The 19181-nt window shown below is 41.9% G+C and overlaps 1 protein-coding gene across 1 annotated transcript in view; it reads left to right on the top strand.

Moving 5' to 3' along the window:
* PIP5K1B (phosphatidylinositol-4-phosphate 5-kinase type 1 beta) overlaps window positions 1–19181 on the top strand; it is a 282690-nt gene that overhangs the window by 112644 nt on the left and 150865 nt on the right. The window lies entirely within an intron of this gene.

Genomic DNA, 19181 nt, shown 5'->3' with positions numbered 1-19181 from the left:
TCTTCCTCTACTTGATATGGGACGCCGCCACAGCACGGCTTGACATGCGGTGCATCAGTCTGTGCCCGGGGATCCGAACCTGCGAACTCCAGGCCACCAAAGAGGAGCGCATGAACTTAACCGCTACACCACTGGGCCGGCCCATACTTTTGTTTTTTTTTTTTAATTTTAATGTGAAATTCCATCCCCCCTCCTTTCTAAGGCTCTCAGATTCTCTGTCTTCAGCCCATTTCACAAAAATCTCTTTCCAGACTTCCCAGCGTGTCTTACCTTACCACTCTTTGACTTGGATAAATTCTTGGCTCCCAACAACCAAGCTAATGTTCAAGAACGTTGCTGGGTAATATATGTTCCTAAGCACCAGTACCCCTGATTTTAAATTGACTACACATTTTAGCTTTTAAAAAGTCCTTGCCCTCCTTCCCTCTTGGGAGTAGGAGGTTTGTGTATTAAAGGTTTATTATATCTTAACTTTTTTTTTTACCTTTACCATTTAATGGATAGCTAGGGAGAAGTTTTGTCATGAAGTACGTGAGCCATCTGATCAGTCCGCGTGTTCAGGTAGTGGAACTAACATGATGTACTTCTTCCATTTTCGTGTATATACTTTTCCTAGTATATCTTTTCTTTTGACTTTTCTGCTCAGCCAAACCTGGACATATAAACAGGGAGGTTGCCATCCAAAGTGATGATGTGGTTGGGGAATAGTAGGGTGAAGATTCAAGAGCTCAGAAGTCATGTTATCTTATAAAATTCACGCATCTGGCTAAAGGCAAAAATACACTATTTATTTTTAGACACAGGTAGAAAACCAAATCCTGTCTCATTTACCCAGGACTCCTTAGTAAATTCGGTCAAGCGTGAGACCAATGTAGAGATGGTCAAATTGCCAGCCTGTTGTTATTTCAGATCAGTTCCAGGCAATTTTCTCCATCAGCATTAAGATGCACTAAATTCTTGACTGAATTCCTACCTATAGGAACTCTTTAGTGAGGCAAAAGGAATAGAAAGGATGTGACCATGACATCCGGGAGTTTGCTAAGTGTGCCCTGCCCAAGAATTTAGTAAAGTAGGTTTTCAATAATATTTTAGATATGATTCTATGATTAATGTCTCTAACAGGATGTTTGAATCAGCAATGTTGGGAAGGTTATGAAAACTGAAAGTCGGATTCTAAGAGAGCAATAATTCTAATAAATAAGAGATGTGTGCGATGGCATAGGGATATTTTTGATGATCTCTGATTTTAAAAGGAAGATAAGCAGTGGAGGAGGAGGTGTGTAGCCTCTCTGTAAGAAAAGCACCAAAAAGACAGCACAGTGCCTAGGACTTTAGCCATCAATAAACATGGTGTTGATATACACAGCAAGAAGGGATCACTTAGGGAAAGTAGTGCTTTACTAACAGGTAAAAGCCCAGCTGAACTACTCAATTTAATTCTTCTCAATTAAGCAAAAAGATCTTCACACTGGAGGTGTTAATGGTGGAGTTAGGAGAGATAATAGTCATATTAGTTATTGCAAATATATTTGTTTCTAGGCCCAGATGAAGCATTTCCCAGATGAAATAACTTGAAGCTAGAATAGGGAAACTACTGAGTGTGAGGCTGGAAAAATTGGGAGAATGGGAGAGCTGTCAAAAGGCAGGAGATAAGCAAATATCATCCCTCTTCAAAAATGAGGAAAAGGTACGTTCTGGAAACCAGATATGAGACCGTTCCTTGGCATGATTTGAGCGTAGATTAGTAAACATATGGTTTATATACATTTAGAGCAGACAAACATGTCTTTTACAACCCTACAGAGTTTCATGAACATATAGTTTATGTTGAACTAACTACATTTCCTATTAAGAGTCATTAAATTAGTTGCAGATAAGGAGAATGCTCAAGTTTAATGAATCTTGAATTAAAGGCACCTGGAAGATTCTTGTGGCATCCTTTCAGACAAGGTTCAGAAGCATGGATTAAATATTATGATTAGTGTGTTTCTATCCGGTTGGACAGAATGGCAGTTTTGCTCCCTATTCACTTAGTCTCTACAGTGTGATGCATGAGTTCACCCTGTGTAGCTTAACATTTTTTACCCATGACCTTAATGAAAACATAAAATTTGTGCAAATGACAAAAAACTGGGACTGATAACTAACAGACTAGACAGATGAGTGTCATCAAGGCCCCTGTGCGTTTCATTAGCTATCATCCCTTTTTACAAATACCTTAAAGTTAGTTTTTTTCCCAGTCCTGAAGCGTTGACCATAGGTATGCCCTTTTTAATAAGGAGCTTTGATAACCCATTAGGTTTTGCCTATGACTGAAGCCAATCCCTGGACCCCAGGTTAAGAACCCCCTGATCTACTGTGTTAGGCACGAGAAGGATCTCAAAGGAGTTTATAAGGAACTTGTGGTTGAGTGGGAGAAGCAAGACATGAAGACAGTTTTAGAACACAGCAGTCTATAATCAAGTGTTCAAAAGAGGAGGAATCAATAGGGGTAGAGTGAATGAGCAGCCTCAGGCTTTCTGTATGAAGCCCCAGATTTATTGGGCAGCTGCCAGCAACACTCAGCATCGTGAGGGCTGTGATTTCCATGCATTTTTAGGAAACATGCAGTGTTCATGGAACAATGTTCTCCTCTGAGTCTCGATGGTTTGCATGTGATTATTTAGGCTGGCTGCCTTTTGTTCTACCAGTTCACCATTTCCCTAAGCCATTATCAGTACTTGTCCAGCCCAGGAAGAATAGCTAAAATCAGTGGGTGAGGTCATTGTCTCCAGCTAATGGCTAAAATAAGAATTTTGATTTTAGCTGCTTAAAACAAACATGTTGCCCATTAAGACAGGCATTAAGGGCTACCTGGCTGTGTTTACAGAGTGTAGTATTTCCATTCTCAGTTCATTTATTGTCTCCCACAAGAGTTGTAAACGCAGAAGCCTACAGGGGCCAGGCAGGTAACAAGGGAGTGAAATAACCAGAGGGAAAGTGATAAACAGAATACACGCCTTCTTTAAAGGGGGCAGGTGGCACTCAGCTCCAGCTAATAGAGCTATGCATGAGTGCTCGCTCAGGGTTGCTAGAGATACTGATTTTTCAAGAAACCAAAAATGTGGATTCTGATGTGAAATCTCCCAACTTTTAAAGGTTGACAACTGATTCAAAATTTTTCACAACTACACTCTGGACAAAGCAACACGCTATCCATCATATCTGGCCCTCAGGTGGTGGCCAATTTGCAACCTCTGCACTGTTTGTGTAGAGAAGTGAGATAGGAGAGGAAGATGCAAAAGAAATGCATGTAAGACCTGGTCCCTGCTTCCTATGTCCACCCAATTTATTTAAGAGAAAAAAATATAGACCCCCGTGAAAAAATTAAGCAACGACTCAAATTGGTGTTAAGTGCCAAGGTAAGTGGCATTTCACTTAACCCTCCAGCGAGTCCTGACGAGGTCAAAGCTCATTACAGTCTTCCGGGGAAAAGTTCTTTTCTTGGACTTGTTTGTTAGCAGAACATTTTGCTGGGATAAAAATTTGATAGATGTCTCATTGCTTTTTGTCAGGGCAGAAGATCCCACTCCTTAGGCAACCGTGCATTGATTTACCTACTCATTTGTCTCAGTGATGAGGAGCCTGGTGAGCAGAGGCACAGAATCAGGGGTGAACCTGGTTTGTTGGAGGGACAGGAGAGCCTGGCCTAGACAAAGCTAAATGTCAGCGTTTGGGGAAAGTAGCAGGCAATTTTGGAAGGATGGGCTGGCTCTAAATGACAGCCAGCCTTCAGTGCTGGTTTGAGGAGTTTAGATTTTATGTTCTAGGCCAGCGCTGTCCATTAGAACTTTCTGCGATGATGGAAATGTTCTGTAATCTGCACTAATACCCTAGCCACAAGTTGTGTGTGGCTATTGAGCATTTAAAATGTGGCCAATGTGTCAATGGATTGAATTTTTAATTTTAAGTTAAATTTAAATAAGCCCATGAGGCTAATGGCTACCATGTTGGACCGTGCGGTTCTAGGTAGTGAGGTACCACGAGATTGGTTTGGAGATTAGTGACGTGATGAAATGATAGCACAAATCACAATGAAGGCTGACCTGAAAGCTTTCAATCAGAGTAACTACTAGAAATTTTCTGCCATTGATGGAACTAGAGAAGTTTGAAGAAGAGATTTTTTTTTTAACAAGGTGATAAACTTAAAAGAAAGCAGGACAACCATTTAAGACTAGTTTAGGGGCCGGTCCGGTGGTGTAGTAAAGTTCGCACACTCCGCTTCAGCAGCCCAAGGTTCACAGATTCGGTTCTACAGATCTACACGCTGCTCATCAAGCCATGCTGTGGCAGCATCCCATATACAAAAAATAGAGGAAGATTCGCACAGATGTTAGCTCAGGGACAATCTTCCTCAAGCAAAAAGAGGAAGATTGGCAACAGACTTTAGCTCAGGGCCAATATTCCTCACCAAAAAAAAAAAGAATGGTTTAACTCAGGTGAATTACTGACACTAAAGACCTCAGTTTTCTCTATCTGATATGTGAAGAAATTGTCCACCCCACCCCCACCCTTCTAAAATAAACAGATGTCTGTGTGGTTCAGTGGCTTATCTCAGGTCATGTAGCTGGCCGTTCTTTGTCAGGGAGATGATTAAAATCTCCAGCCATATGATGTCTTGATTTTGTGATTTGTCCATTAGAATTGATCAGTGTTTCCCCATCACCTGGGCATGAACTGGCACAGGAAATTTTTACCACCACCCTTTGTTTTTCTTCCTCTCTCACCTTTCCACCCACAAGTTGTCATTCCAGGCCTGTCACCTCTCCTTTCTCTACTTTTCCTTCCTTCCTGGGCCTGACCACAATAGGCCCCCACTGGGAGGTTCTCGTTTTGATAACTACTGCAGGGTGCCATAGGTATGGAGGTTGCCCACCTTTGGCACTGGCCCCCCAACTTAGGGTGTGCCATGAATCTCTAACTGATTTCCAGCATGACAGGCACATTTGATGACAACACTCAGAATGCTCTAGTAGGAAACTGACCAGACTGGAACACAAACGGGCCCTTGACCCAAGTTCCCCAGTTTCTTCCATTTTCTTTTGTTTTATTTTTCAAGACCTTGGCTGTCATCTAATTCCAGTGTCTCAGCCAGTTTCGCTACCAGTGAAGGCAGGCAGTGATGGTGTAGGAGGAATATTGCCTACCCTTTACCACACTACAAGGAAAGATGTCTTTTATGACCTCTTAAACATGAGTGAGATAGTGATTCAGAGATACTTCCATCTAAGAGGAGGAATTTATTTACATACAAGCTCTTTTATAAAATATCTCTGGGAAGATACACAGGCAGCTGGTAACATTGGCTGCCGCTAGGGAGAACCAGGTGGTGGGAATCTTGAGTTGGGAGAACTTGTCTGTATGCACCTTGTATGCATATTTAATTTTGAACCATGTGAATGTTTTAGGTATTCAAAAATGGAATGAGTAACATTTTAAGATGGGGGAGGGGCTGGCATGTGTCCCATGCCCTGACCACTCTTCCTTTCCTTCAGACTCTAAAAAGCCACCACTTCCATAGAACCAGACACTTGCTTTCTGCATTGATGGAGGTACACTCTGTAGCTTAAAAGAGACATCTCTGTCTTTGCATTGAGCAGCAGTTGTCATGAATAGCAACCACACTGGTCTGTAGGAAGAGTGATCCTTTGACATTCCAAGTGTTATTCCTAATTCACCTTAATCCAAAACACTCTAACCTAGTAGTTCTTAACCGGTGCCCAGGGAACATTTGGCGATGTTTGGATACATTTTGGTTGTCACATTGGGAGGCTGGTGCTATTGGCATCTGGGAGGGAGAGGCTAGCAGTGCTGCACCCTACAATACACAGGACAGGGCTCAACAAAGAATGATCCAAATCTTAGTAGCAGCAATGCTGAAAAACTTTGCCCAAACCAAACTGCCCTTTTAAGTAGAGGGTGGATGTGAGTCCAGCTCTTCTAGATACTAATTGTATAACCTTAGGCATTCTCTCTAATTGATCTGAATCTTGATTTTTCTTGTTGATGAAATATCATTAATACCTACCTTGACTGGCTGACAGTGCTGTGAGGATCAAACGATTTAACAGATGTGAACACACCCTGGGAAAAGTAGAATACCAATGAGTGAAGTCACTGTTTCTGTTAGCAAAAGCAAGATCCCTCAGCCTCTCATTTCCACTTCGATTAGTTCTGTTAGAGCTGAGCCCGGCAGCCAGTGCGACTGCGTCCCCCAGCACTGGGCTCATGGGGAGAGTAGTCATTTAGCATCCTGGTGCCGGCTCCGGTCTGGCCTGGGCGTGGGAGAGCAGACAGCGAGTGCCAGAGCAAGACGGTCTCCTTCCCAACAGCAGTGGCTTTGGAAATAAGAGAGAAAGATGCGCTCCTGGTGCTGGGCTGCTGTTGTGTTTTTAAAATTAAGCAGCAAGGAGATGAGCTGCATCGTTCAGAGAGGGGGAATTTTTAAATAATCTCACTCGATTTAGAAGCGTGTATAATCCTATACCATTACCATCCGCCCCTGTGCAGATCTTCCCTCCAAATCCCTCAGCTTCTGTATAGGATCCCCTGTGCTTCTGTCTTCTTCCTCTCTAAGTCCTAAAGCAAGCAGTTTCGAATGTGCCTTTATGACTTTAAAACAAGATGCTGCAGATAATTAAGCAGAAACAATTGGCAGCTTTAGGTAGGAGGAGAAGCCAACCTCCTATCAGGCAGTTTCCCTGAGCTGTTTGTTTCTAAGTGACCTCTTCCAGCATTCACTTTGGAGGGAGCATCTACGTAGGGCCACCCAGGTTTGCTGCACTTCTGCGTTCTGATTAACCGTGGAAACTCCATCTTTTGGTCCCTGATTCCAATAAACATCACATTGGTGTTCCCAAAGCACTGACTCTGGGAGATAATATTCTACCCCCTGGACTTGTGGCACCGGTTCCTTCAGGGGCAACAACCACCACCGCATCCTTGAGTTTGGTGTTAACGGCAGGCTGGAAGGCTGGGGTTTTCATCGTTTCTGCAGCCTGTTGGGCCACCTGAGCTGGAGTTCCTGCTCTCAGGGCACCAGGTTGCTTTTGTTTTCAAATTTAAAGACTTAATATACGCAGATGATCTTCACGCCTTCCTGCACAGCTTGGCCAGCAGGGTTCTGATCTGGCCAGCAGTCTCCTTGTCCCAAGGCCTATGGCTGGTCCATTTGTATCACTCTTCCCTTGCCTGAATACTTAACAGAGATTTTTAAAGGTGGCTCTTAAGAAGTTGTTTAAGAATACAGAAATTTAAAATTCTGGAATTCTTTATTCTGGATTTCAAAAAATAAGACCAGCAATGTAGGTTAGGTTCTAGTCTTCTGTCTACTTAACAGACACTAATAGGACGTATATGCCATGTGCTTATTCAGAATTTTTGCTCTTTTATGGAGTTAGAATCTTTGGTTACTGGAAGAATCTTATTCATCAAATTCCATTGAGTTTATTCTTGCCAGAAACACATTAATTCAGCAAATTAAAGCATAATTATTACCAATCAGAAACAATTTTTAAAACTGTGTTAATAATAAGAGCTAACATTTATTTATTTATTTATTTATTTTAGATTTTATTTATTTTCCCCCCAAAGCCCCAGTAGATAGTTGTATGTCATAGCTGCACATCCTTCTAGCTGCTGTATGTGGGATGTGGCCCCAGCATGGCCGGAGAAGCGGTGCGCCGGTGCGCGCCCGGGATCCGAACCCGGGCCGCCAGCAGCAGAGCGCGCGCACCCAACCGCTAAGCCACGGGGCCGGCCCAGAGCTAACATTTATTAAGTGCTTGGTGTATGCCTGCCACCATAAGCACTTTAGAATTATTAACTCATGTAATCTCAGAACAACCCTGTGAGGTAGTACAATTATTCCCATTTTACAGATGAGAAAACTGAGGTACAGAGAGGTTAAATGACCTGCTCCAGGGCACACAGCAAGTAAGTGGCAGAATAACGTTGGGATTTTAACCCCAACTGTCTCTCTCTCGGGTCTGTTGGACCCTAACCACTGCAGTATTGTCTGAACACTGTAGTGCCTGTGACATTAAAATGGAAAATTCTTGTCTGCTAGAATAGTGGGGGCCAGTGGCACAGACAAACCCAGCCTTCTTTGGAATGGGAAAAAAAATGAATAGAACTGCACAATTTGAAAACGTCTTCCCTGATTCCATGGTTCAAAAGCCAACTTTCCTAGACCAAAGTGTGTCTCACAACTGAAAACAGACTCTGAACTGTAGCCTCAAGAATACCTTTTTCTAGAAAGTACTTAGTAATTTTGAAGTGAAAAACAAGTCAATCTCTTGGGCACTGTGTGAAACACTGGAAATAAAATGATGAATAAAGTGATCATTTCAAAAATTATTCTTGAGTGCAGAACTCAAAATTGACAGTAAGGGATGAGACCCACTTGGAGGGAGTGACATAATCTTCTCCTAATTTGACAGTTCAAAATACGTTTCAAACCTGACTGCTCTGTAGACTGTCACAGAGGAGTAATGACTCACTAATAATCTGCTCGATAGCAAAAAAGATCTGATAAAGAAAGGATTGGGCAGGAGTGTGAATATTTTGAAAGTTGTTTCCCCCTATAGGAATTAAGTTCCCCCAGACGGTACACCTGATGAGTTCAATTCACTGTCTGTGAATCCTGTATCTGTGACTTTTATTATACCAAGAGAGGAAGATTGGGCAGCTCAGCCCTCTTCATGAAAGCTGTCGCCTCTCAGACATTCAGGGCATCGTTAAGGAGAGAAGAAAAATGTGGTTGTGGTCTCTGGGGACTGTAAAATTAAGATTCTCAGTCCTCCTGTATCTTTTTGCCCAACTCCCGATACATATGTACACCCAGACACCCAGAGACACAAATTGCGTTCAATTATAAGGAAGTTTTTTAACTGTTCACGGGGTCTAAGTGTACTTCTTTCCCCAGCGGAGAGAAGATAACCTCCTGTTACTTTTATGTCAGTGCTTTCTATTCTTCCAAGATGTGCTGCTATCTACTTTGCATTATGGATCAGGGAGCATCTGGTTATTGAGCATAGAGCTGAAATATAGCCTGTCTAGGTGACCTCCTAATTCTCCTGAGTGAGTTTTTCCTATTGGGCTTTGTCACTTTTTTCAGGGTATGGTTAGTGCCTGGGATAGAAGACATACATTTGATTGTATGTCTATGCATTCATTCATTTATTCAGTTGGCAAATATTTATTTAGCTTGGCACTGTGCTAGGCCTTGGAGGTAGGCCAAGACAGACATAGTCCCTGCCCTAATAATGCTTTCATTGTCATGGTAGAGACAGAGCAGAAAAAAGTAAACATAATAAAATAATTACCAACTTTACAAGTGCTTTGAAGAAAATAAACAAGGGTAGGGGTGCTGCCTTTTAATAAGGTATTCAGGGGAGCCTAAGGGGGCGACATGGGGGCTGGAATCACAAGCATGGGAACGAGCCAGCCAACAGAAGAGTGGAAGCAAGAGCGTTCTTGGCAGAGAGAGAAGCATTTGCCAAGCCCTGGAGGCAGGAAGGAGCTTGGTGGATTCAAGGAACTGAAGGAGAGGTCAGCAGGATGGAGGGTACTGAGCAAGGAAGAGTGAGACAAGGTGGGGTGAAGCAGTGGCTTTCAACTGAGGCTGATTTTGTCCCCCAGGGGACATTTGACAATGCTGTCACAATGGGGGGGCGGCAGGTGCTACTGGTATCTAGTGGCTAGAGCCCAGGGATGCTGCTACACATTCTGCAATGCACAGGACAGTCCTTCACAATGAAGAACTATCCAGCCCCAAACTTGAGTAGTGCTAATTTGAGAAACCCTGGGTTAGAGAAGTAGGCAGTGGCCTAAGCTAAGGTGGTAGACCAGGAAAAGGAAGAGAGAAGGGAACAAGTCTGAGATATATTTCAGAGTTAATGTGGACTGGACTGAGGGCCGGCCCTGTGGCTTAGTGGTTAAGTGTGCATGCTCCGCTACTGGCGGCCCAGGTTCGGATCCTGGGCATGCACTGACGCACTGCTTCTCTGGCCATGCTGAGGCCGCGTCCCACATACAGCAACTAGAGGGATGTGCAACTATGACATACAACTATCTACTGGGGCTTTGGGGAGAAAAGGGGGGAAAAAAAAGGAGGAAGATTGGCAATAGATGTTAGCTCAGGGCTGGTCTTCCTCAGCAAAAAAAAAAAGAGGAGGATTGGCATGGATGTTAGCTCAGGGCTGATCTTCCTCACACACACACAAATAAAGTATGGACTGGACTGGCTTATGGTTGCATGAGGGGGTAAGGGCATGATAGGAATGGTTGATGATCCCAGGATTCTAACTTGAGCACCTGGGTAGATGATGTGGCCATTTATCGAGATGGAGAGGGATGGTGTGGGGAAAGGTTTGTGAGGGAAAATCAAGTCTTCCAGTTGGACATGTTAGTTGGGGGATATCAGTGAGCCATTGAAGGGGAGAATCAAGTAGGTGCTTGGACATGTGGGTGTGGAAGTCAGGGGAGAGGTCCAGGGTTCTGCTTCAGTTTGTTGAGCTGTAGATCCACAGGAATTGATGAGACGGATGGAGGAGAGGACTGGTAACATCCACATTTTGATATTACCTCCTGATACCCTCCACCAGAGAATTCCTAAATTAAACAAAGCTGGCCAAGTCATCTTTTATAATCTTCCCTTGGCCTTCTGTTACCTACAGAGAAAATCTACACCTGTAACACAGCATATGAATCTTTTACAGTCTATTCCCAGTGGACGTCTTAACCCATCTACTACCATTATCTTCAACACACGCCTAACTCCAGCCACACTGAATGTGTCCATCTCTGTTCCTTTCTGTACATGCTGATCACTCTAAAACATCTTTGTTCCAGAAATAGCTCTATCATTCCCCTTCTCCACCCTCCCAAGCAGTGACTGTTAGCCACTCCTTCCCAGGCCTCCCTCAGCACCCTGCACTTACCTCTGTTATATCATGGATGGCTTTGTTTTGTAATAATCGTTTGCAGTTATGTCCCGCCATGAGCAGCTGGAGAGCAGAGGTCTTGCCCAATCATCTTGACATCCAGAAGGTCCCACACAGTGCCTGGCACAAAGCGTTCAAGAGATGTATCGCTTTTTTCTTTTTAATTCTAAAATTGTCATAGACTTTCCAGAGAGAGATGTTCTTGAACCTACTGTTCCAGATCTGCAAGTAGAGGTGAGATGTATTGGGGAGAAGGAGTAGAGGAGGAAGGGGGGAAGTTTGCGCTGTGAATGTTTGAATCATAGGAAGAAGACTTTGAAAGAGCTCAGTTCAGTTCTTTTGGCTTATTCTGTTTCAAAGATATTATTGATTATCTGTGTTATGGGTACAGGTATTTGTAAGTTGGCTATTAATGACATGGCTTCCTTAAGTCCCCTTTTCTATAGTCTACAGACTGCTTATGACCAGCCATTCATAGAAGAGCTTCAACGATGAATTTAAAAAGGTAGTCTTTTGTGGCCGGCTTGGTGGTGTAGTGGTTAAGTTCACGTGCTCCGCTTTGGCGGCCCGGGGTTTGCAGGTTCAGATCCCAGGCACAGACCTACACACCGCTCATCAAGCCACGTTGTGGCGGCATCCTGTATACAAAATAGAGGAAGATAGGCACAGGTGTTAGCCCAGGGCAAAGCTTCTTCAAGGAAAAAGAGGAAGATTGGCAACAGATGTTAGCTCAGGGCCAATCCTCCTCGCCCCCAAAAAAAGGGTCTTTTCCAAACTCTGTCACTGAAACATTCAGTTCTGTCCAGATGCTGGCCCAATTAAAGGCTGCCCCTAGATAGATGCCAGTAATTGTCAAGCGGGATCAGGAGGATTCGTTAGCAGCCCATTTCTCTACCGCAGCAGCATAGTAAACACTCTTTTCTTTGTAATGTGAAAGAAACAGGATCAATGATTTTTCAGGTTTGCTGTTTCAAAGGGAGTGAGAGGGTATAATAACCCAGCAGTTTTAAAAGCAGCTACACCCCTCACAAAGTGGTGGAGGAGTGTACACTTTAAAGCTGCACTCAGGACCCAGACAGGCAGTGATGAGAGCAGACAGAATGCTGACCCTTATGCTGTTCCTTCCTTCCTCACCAGCAATGGGCTGAGAAGGGAGCCTGGCCAGGGCTGACTCTGCCATTTATGAGCTCAGCCTCATGCAAGACACTAATGTCTCAGCATAGCAATACCACAGTATGGTTTGAGTATTAAATCTGAGGATGTATGAGAAGGCACTTAGAAGATGGTAGTTGACTATTCAAATATTAAATTGCTACTAGTGTTGCTGGATCCCCACTCACCCTCAGTGGAACGTAAGCTCCATGAAAGCGAGGACTTGACAGACTTGGGTAGAACTCAATACTTAGTGAAGGAACAGATGTTACTTCCACCTTCTCCATACCGGGACACTGCTCAAATTTGGAATTCCAAATGGCTTGGGACCCTGTTCTCTCTTGATGGTAGTCCCTACTATCTTGATGGTAGTGTTGAGTATTAAGGTGACAGGTTGTTTTCAAAAAGCAGTGGGATTCTGTGGCAAAAGGAAATCTAACTTTTGTTCATTAAAGATACCTTAAAAAAAAGAAAAAAAACCCTATGTCCATAAAGTGAAAATTTTTCTTTGCTTTCCAGCATATTAAATAAAAATGTAAAATTTTCTACTATAGCTTTACCATCTCGCAGTGTCTGATTTAGTTTGAGAAAACTATAGTGGGTTTCAAGAGCCCTTTCTTCTCCTCTGTCTCTGCCTTTACACATTCTCGCTGCTCTTAGTGGGCCAGTGGAATTCTCCTGGGGAAAACGCAATGTCATTCTCACTAAGGACACAGAGTGCAACAGAATGAGATGAGGGTGTGTCATTGAAGACAGCAGGAAAGGGGAAGAAGGGGGTGGGCTGGGAATGTCTAGCTTTGCATTGCATTTTAAAGAAAATCATGGAAAAACTAAGCAGCACAATCAGCATAGTCCTCCCCCAAGATTATTTCCTTATTTTAACTTAATTATTCTAAACTTGGAGACAAATCTATTATTTCACCATTCCTTCTCCTCCTATGTTCTGTGGAACATTTAATTTAAATATGACTGTAATATTATAATAAGGGGTATCTTAAAGTTGTAAATACAAAAGATATTTTAAGGCAGTGAAGTTGCATTTGTAAACAAAATCTTCTGAGATTCTGCTTGGTAAGATGAAGTCCTGTTTTTCAAGGAAGTATTCAATGTAATAATGAAGTCCTAAGTTTCCATTTCCTTTGGAATTTGGAGTATACCAGTTTAAGCTACTTTGATGTTTATCTCCAACTTTTTATTCATTTATTTATTTTTAAGCAAGTTTTTTTAAGCATATTGGATATGTCCATTGACATATATATTGCTAATTTTTAAATTCATATTTTTTTGGATTATGGAGGTTCTGAATTGTTTCAAGTGAGTTTACAGATGACTGGGAAGAAAGTACACAGTATGATCAGGCTCTTGATTGACCTAGCCAAGGAAGCCAAGGACTTGGCTTCTATCTTGCCAGAAGCCAGGTGGCTGCACAGAGCAGAAGCAGATGCTGCAATTCTAGTGGGGAGCAGCCCTTGGCCCTCGGAATCCCTTCAGGGACACACATAGTGGCTGGTGCACAAGGCAGAGTCTGGCCAAATCTGGGGTACGAGGCCACAGCCCTTTACCCTCAGGTTCCCATCCCCATGACAGAAGAATTTAAACTAACAATCTACTCTTTTTTTTTTTTAGTTTATAACCATCTACTCTTGAACAGAAAACATTACAACCATCCGTGTCCTTCCTGCTTAGTGACCCAAACCCATCTTCAGCAAGGTCACCTGTCAGCACCCAATGGCCCAGTTACAGCATCTTTGTTCGCAGCTTTCCAAGGCCCCAGAATGCCTATTTCACTATGTATTCTCACTCATTTGATAAATCTGAGCTCCTACTTGTGTTACGCAGCAGGTATATAGAGTGAATACTAGGCCCATGACCTCATGGAACCAAGTTAAAGGATCTGGACATGTTAGCACTGTTACTGAATTACCTTTCAAAAAGGTTATCCCATCTTAGCCTCCCTCCAGCTGACTTAGGGGAGGGCTTGTTTTCACAGGTCCTCACTAACATGGAGCACTCTTCTTTTTAAAAATCTTTGCCAGCCAGACAGGTGAAAATGCCTTAATTCATTTTAATTTGCATCCATTTTTATCACTAAGAAGTTGGACCATTTTTTTCAGATGATTTTTATTCATTTGTATGTTTGCTTTTGAGAATTATCTGTTTTATTTGTAAGAGCTACTTAAGGGCTTGCATTTTTGTTGCAAATGTTTTCCTTGTTTTAAATTAGTCTTTCAATTTTGCTTGCTTTTTTTTTTTTGACCCAAGCTTTTATCAAGGCAAATTTGTTATTTCCCTAAGGCTTTTTGTCTTAGCTCTCATTTTTTAATTTTGTGCTAGTAATACCTTGTCTTAATTATAATATTTGTAATGCAAGACTTCTCATTGTATTCTTAATTTTCAAAAATTTTCTGATGATGTTTTTACATTTATTCCTCTAATTGAATTTTAGCATTATAAGGTCATTGCCTCTAAAAAGATTTCTGTTGTGGTTTTTGTTGAATTTTTTAAAAATTTGTTGATGAATTTAGAGAGAAGTAGTGTCTTTAACTATTGAATCTTCTCATCCAAGAATGAAATGTCTATATATTTATTTGCCTTTTATGCTCCTCAGTAAATTTTTATTTTCTTCAGAAATTTTATACCTATTTTTAGTTAAATATATTCCCGAGTAACTTTGGTGGGATTCTTTGTTATTGTTATTATGGAGTTTTATTTCCTATTGTGAGTAGCATTCTTTTTTTTTTCTTATTACATTTTCTGCTTGGAATATCTGAAATCTTGATTTGTATGAGTTTATTTTATATACTGCCAACTTGATTTTTTTAAAACTATTCTGCTTGATTCTTGATTGATTCTTGGGTATTATAGGTAGCAATCGTATCACCTGTAAATTATAATTTTTCTCCTTCTAATGAACATTTTGTATTTGGTTTTCCTTTCTTATTTTATTAGCTTGGTCTTCTAAAGTGATATCAAAGAATCTTTGTGATAAAAGGACAGCCTTGTCTTGTTCATGATTTTAAAGGATAAATGGCTTTTGTACAGTTTCCCAGAGTGCATTCTTCGGCACACACAGGTCATTAATAGATACATAAATAAAAATGCCTGAGGCTGGCCCAGTGGCATAGTGGTTAGGGTCACACATTCTGCTTTGGCAGCCTGGGGTTTGCAGGTTCGGATCCCGGGCGCAGACCTACACACCGATCATCAAGCTGTGCTGTGGCAGCGTCCCACATACAAAATAAAGGAAGATGGGCATGGATGTTAGTCCAGGGCTAATCTTCTTCAGCAAATAGAGGAGGATTGGCAACAGATATTAGCTCAGGGCCAATCTTCCTCACCAAAAAAAATAAATAAATAAATCTCTCAGTCACATACATTTGGGAAGTGTCCTTCTAATGCTTCCAATGGTATAATGTTGTCACTTAGCTCAAGAATTGTTTTCCATATTAAGAAAGTTTCTTTCTGACTCTAGTTTTTTAATTGCTTTTTTTTTTTTTTGGTGAGGAAGACTAGCCCTGAGCTAACATCTGCTGCCAATCCTCCTCTTTTTGCTGAGGAAGATTGGCCCTGGGCTAACCTCCATGCCCATCTTCCTCTACTTTATATGTGGGACACCTGCCACAGCGTGGATTGATGAATGGTGTGTAGGTCTGCACTGAGGATCTGAACTTCTAAACCCCAGGCCGCAAAAGTGGAGCGTGCGGACTTAACTGCTGCGCCACTGGGCCGGCCCCCTGGACTCTAGTTTTACTAAAAGGTTTTTTTTAATTTTAATTGGGGGCTGGCCCAGTGGTGCAGTCATTAAGTGTGCACGCTCCACTTCGGCGGCCCTGGGTTCGCAGGTTCGGATCCCGGGTGTGCACCGACACACCACTTGTCAAGCCATGCTGTGGTGGCATCCCATATAAAGTAGAGGAAGATGGGCACAGATGTTAGCCCAGGGCCAGTCTTCCTCAGCAAAAAAGAGAAAGGTTGGCATCAGGTGTTAGCTCAGGGCTGATCTTCCTCACACAAAAAAAATAATAATAAAATAAAACAACTTTTAATTGGATATTGACTTTTATTTTTTTTTTTGAGGAAGATTAGCCCTGAGCTAACAACTGTTGCCAATCCTCCCCGTATTTGCTGAGGAAGATTATCCCTGGGCTAACATCCATGCCCATCATCCTCTACTTTATATATGGGACGCTGCCACAGCATGGCTCAATAAGCGGTACGCAGGTCCAAGCCTGGGATCTGAACCCGTGAACCCCAGGCCACTGAAGCGGAGCACGCGAACTTAACTGCTACACCATCCGGCTGGCCCCTATTGACTTTTTTATATAATTGATTTAAGCAGACCACAGAAAAGCAGTCATTAGAAACACAGTTAGCTTTTTGAGATACTCCAAGTACTTGAAAATAATAAAACCATGTTTCTCATAAAATATTATTTAATTTACATTTGGTATCAGTCTAGATGGACAGGGTAATTTTATTATTTCTTTATAGTTTGGGGCAATTTTTAGAATTTTTTCCTGTAGGCTTACTGATCTTTCCCACGTAGCAGAGTAATCTGTGTGGAAATTATCCTAAGATTTAATGCTTTTCACAAGCTATTCTGGGGTAGGCAAGTTGTTGAAGTCATTCTTCCTGAGAAATTTTGTTTGGAGCAAGAAAAAAAAAAGATGGGTTTTGTTTTGCCTAAAATTTTTTGTTTATTCATTTCAGTTTTACTTTTGACTGTAATTTCATATTATATTTGGTCTTCTGTTTCTTCCTTTGTAAAATTGGGGGTATGGAGGACAGCTCAATGCCCTTGAAGTTTCTTGGTTTTTTTTTATGTTTATTTTGTGTTTTCTTTGTTTTTTGTTCTGTGATCTTCCCCTGCAGCAGTTGCTTCATTAAGGGCATGCAGGATGCCATGGAAAAGTGAAAGAGGAGGAGGTGAAGGGTGAGGGAGAGGTTATATTTTACTTCTCATCTGTTTTAAGAGAGTCTGAGTTGGTTTTCCTTTGGTGCAAAGGCGATAATGTCTTGCTTATTTGCCCACCCTTTCTTAAACACCCTGTAGATTAGAAACTCAGATGACTCTATAGGTTTAAGAAGATTAATTCTCTATGGGAAAAAGTGGAGATTTCCTCTCTTTTCTATGGTCCATCGAAAATGAATACACCAGAAAATTATCAAAAGTCGGTCACGAGAATTTCAATCTCATAGGAAAATAAACTGAAGGGTGCACAAGGCATGGCACTGTGTCCCCACTCCTCTTGCTCTTCAAGCCTAGAGGAGTCCTGCTATAACTAGAGTCTAAGATGTACAGGTAGTCCTATGGGAAGAGGAGGAGAAAGGCCAGAGGGCTGTATTCCTGTTGGGTCCGACCTTGGTCGCCTCTAGTCCAAAGAGGTCCGGTAGAGACTCTCTCCCCTTCAGAAGGCTGGAAGAGCATTCTTCCGTGTCAGAGTCATCACTTATCTGCTCATTCATTCAACAAAAGGGCCTATTTTGTGGCATACACTGGGACCACAGAGGTGCAAACCCATCTCCTTAATTTTAGCCCAGTGGAAATTAGCTGTGAAGAGTACCTTGGAAATAATTATTTGTAAGTATTCAGTTTAAAGAAAGAGATACTCATCCAACAATCAGTCCCCTTGGTCTGACATTAGTGTGTTTCAACACACTGTGTGCTGTTGGGCACATGTGACTTTTGCCTTTAAAACAAAAATAACTAATCCCAAACCACTTTAGACATGTCTCAGTAGAACATCTTGTTTATAAATAGATCCATCCTTTTGGGGCTAGTGGAGAAAAGAGTGAAAAGTTTGGGGTGCCTTGTATAGAGAGGACCTAAAAGTATTGAGTGTTTTAAAATTGGTATATGCATTAGGCTCTTATTACTGCTGTAACAAATTACTGTAATCTTAATGGCTTAAAACAATGCAAATTTATTATCTTACAGTTCTGTAAGATAGACATCCAACACGTGTCTCACCAAGCTGAAAGCAAGGGGTCAACAGAGCTATGTTCCTTTCTGGAAGCTCTAGAGGATAACCCATTTCCTTGCCTTTTCCAGCTTCTAGGGGCCACTTACATTCCTTGGCTCATGGTCCCATCCTTCATCTTTAAAGCCAGCAAAGGCTTTAAAGTCCTTTTCACGTTGTGTCTCGTTCACCCTCTCTTTTACCTCTTCTTTTTTCACTTTTAAGGACCCATGTTGTTACATTTGGCCTATCTGAATAATCCAGGACAATCTCCCCATCTCAAGTTCGGCTGACTAGCATCCTTCACTGCATCTGCAACCTTGTAAGATAACATTTTGCCTCCTAAGGTAACATACTCTTAGGTTTCACAGGTTCTGGGGATTAGGACATGCATATATTTGGGGGCCGTTGTCCTGTCTACCACTATATAATTAACAGTGTCTCCTCTGCACACCTAGAGCACTTTGTCATCCCTTTATCATATACTGTCAGTCTTTCTGGGACTCTCATTAGACATTGATTGAGGTCCTGTGGTGTGGAGACTGTCTCATGTCTATATTTCCTTCTCCTCTTCTCGTTCCCTACCCTCTTCTATTTAACTCCCTCCCTCAAATCAATAAGCATAATAAACACACGTCTAGGACCTAGATCTCCCTGTAATAAATTTACATAAATAATGGATCATTTTACAAAGTGTAAGCATGAAACCGGGCTTCTGGTGCTGTTCCATGAGATTGAAAAGCAAATATGGCTCATGTTACTACTGTAATGTGAAGCAGTCAATCTTTGAAGACAATTTTGAAAATCAAATTGGAGCTCACTGCTGGAGATAGTATGGACGGTCTCCTTCATTTCCTATGTTATTATGCATCTCCCACAGTACCATTTGCCATGTTATTCCTTTGGTGTTTACAGAAGCAGGTCGTGTTTATGAAGCACGTGTGGAAGAAGGAAGTGATATATGGAAAATTCTACATGGGGTGTCGAGTCAAGTGATCCCTAGGTTGGAATCAAGGGCTATAAATATGCGATGACTTCATGTGTACCGTGGGACTGGTATTTTCCATTTTTCAGCGCACAGTTC

Source organism: Diceros bicornis, chromosome 22, assembly GCF_020826845.1.
Source record: "Diceros bicornis minor isolate mBicDic1 chromosome 22, mDicBic1.mat.cur, whole genome shotgun sequence".
NCBI lineage: Eukaryota > Metazoa > Chordata > Mammalia > Perissodactyla > Rhinocerotidae > Diceros > Diceros bicornis.
Note: the sequence above shows the minus strand (reverse complement) of the source record. Positions and strands in the feature narration are given on the sequence as shown.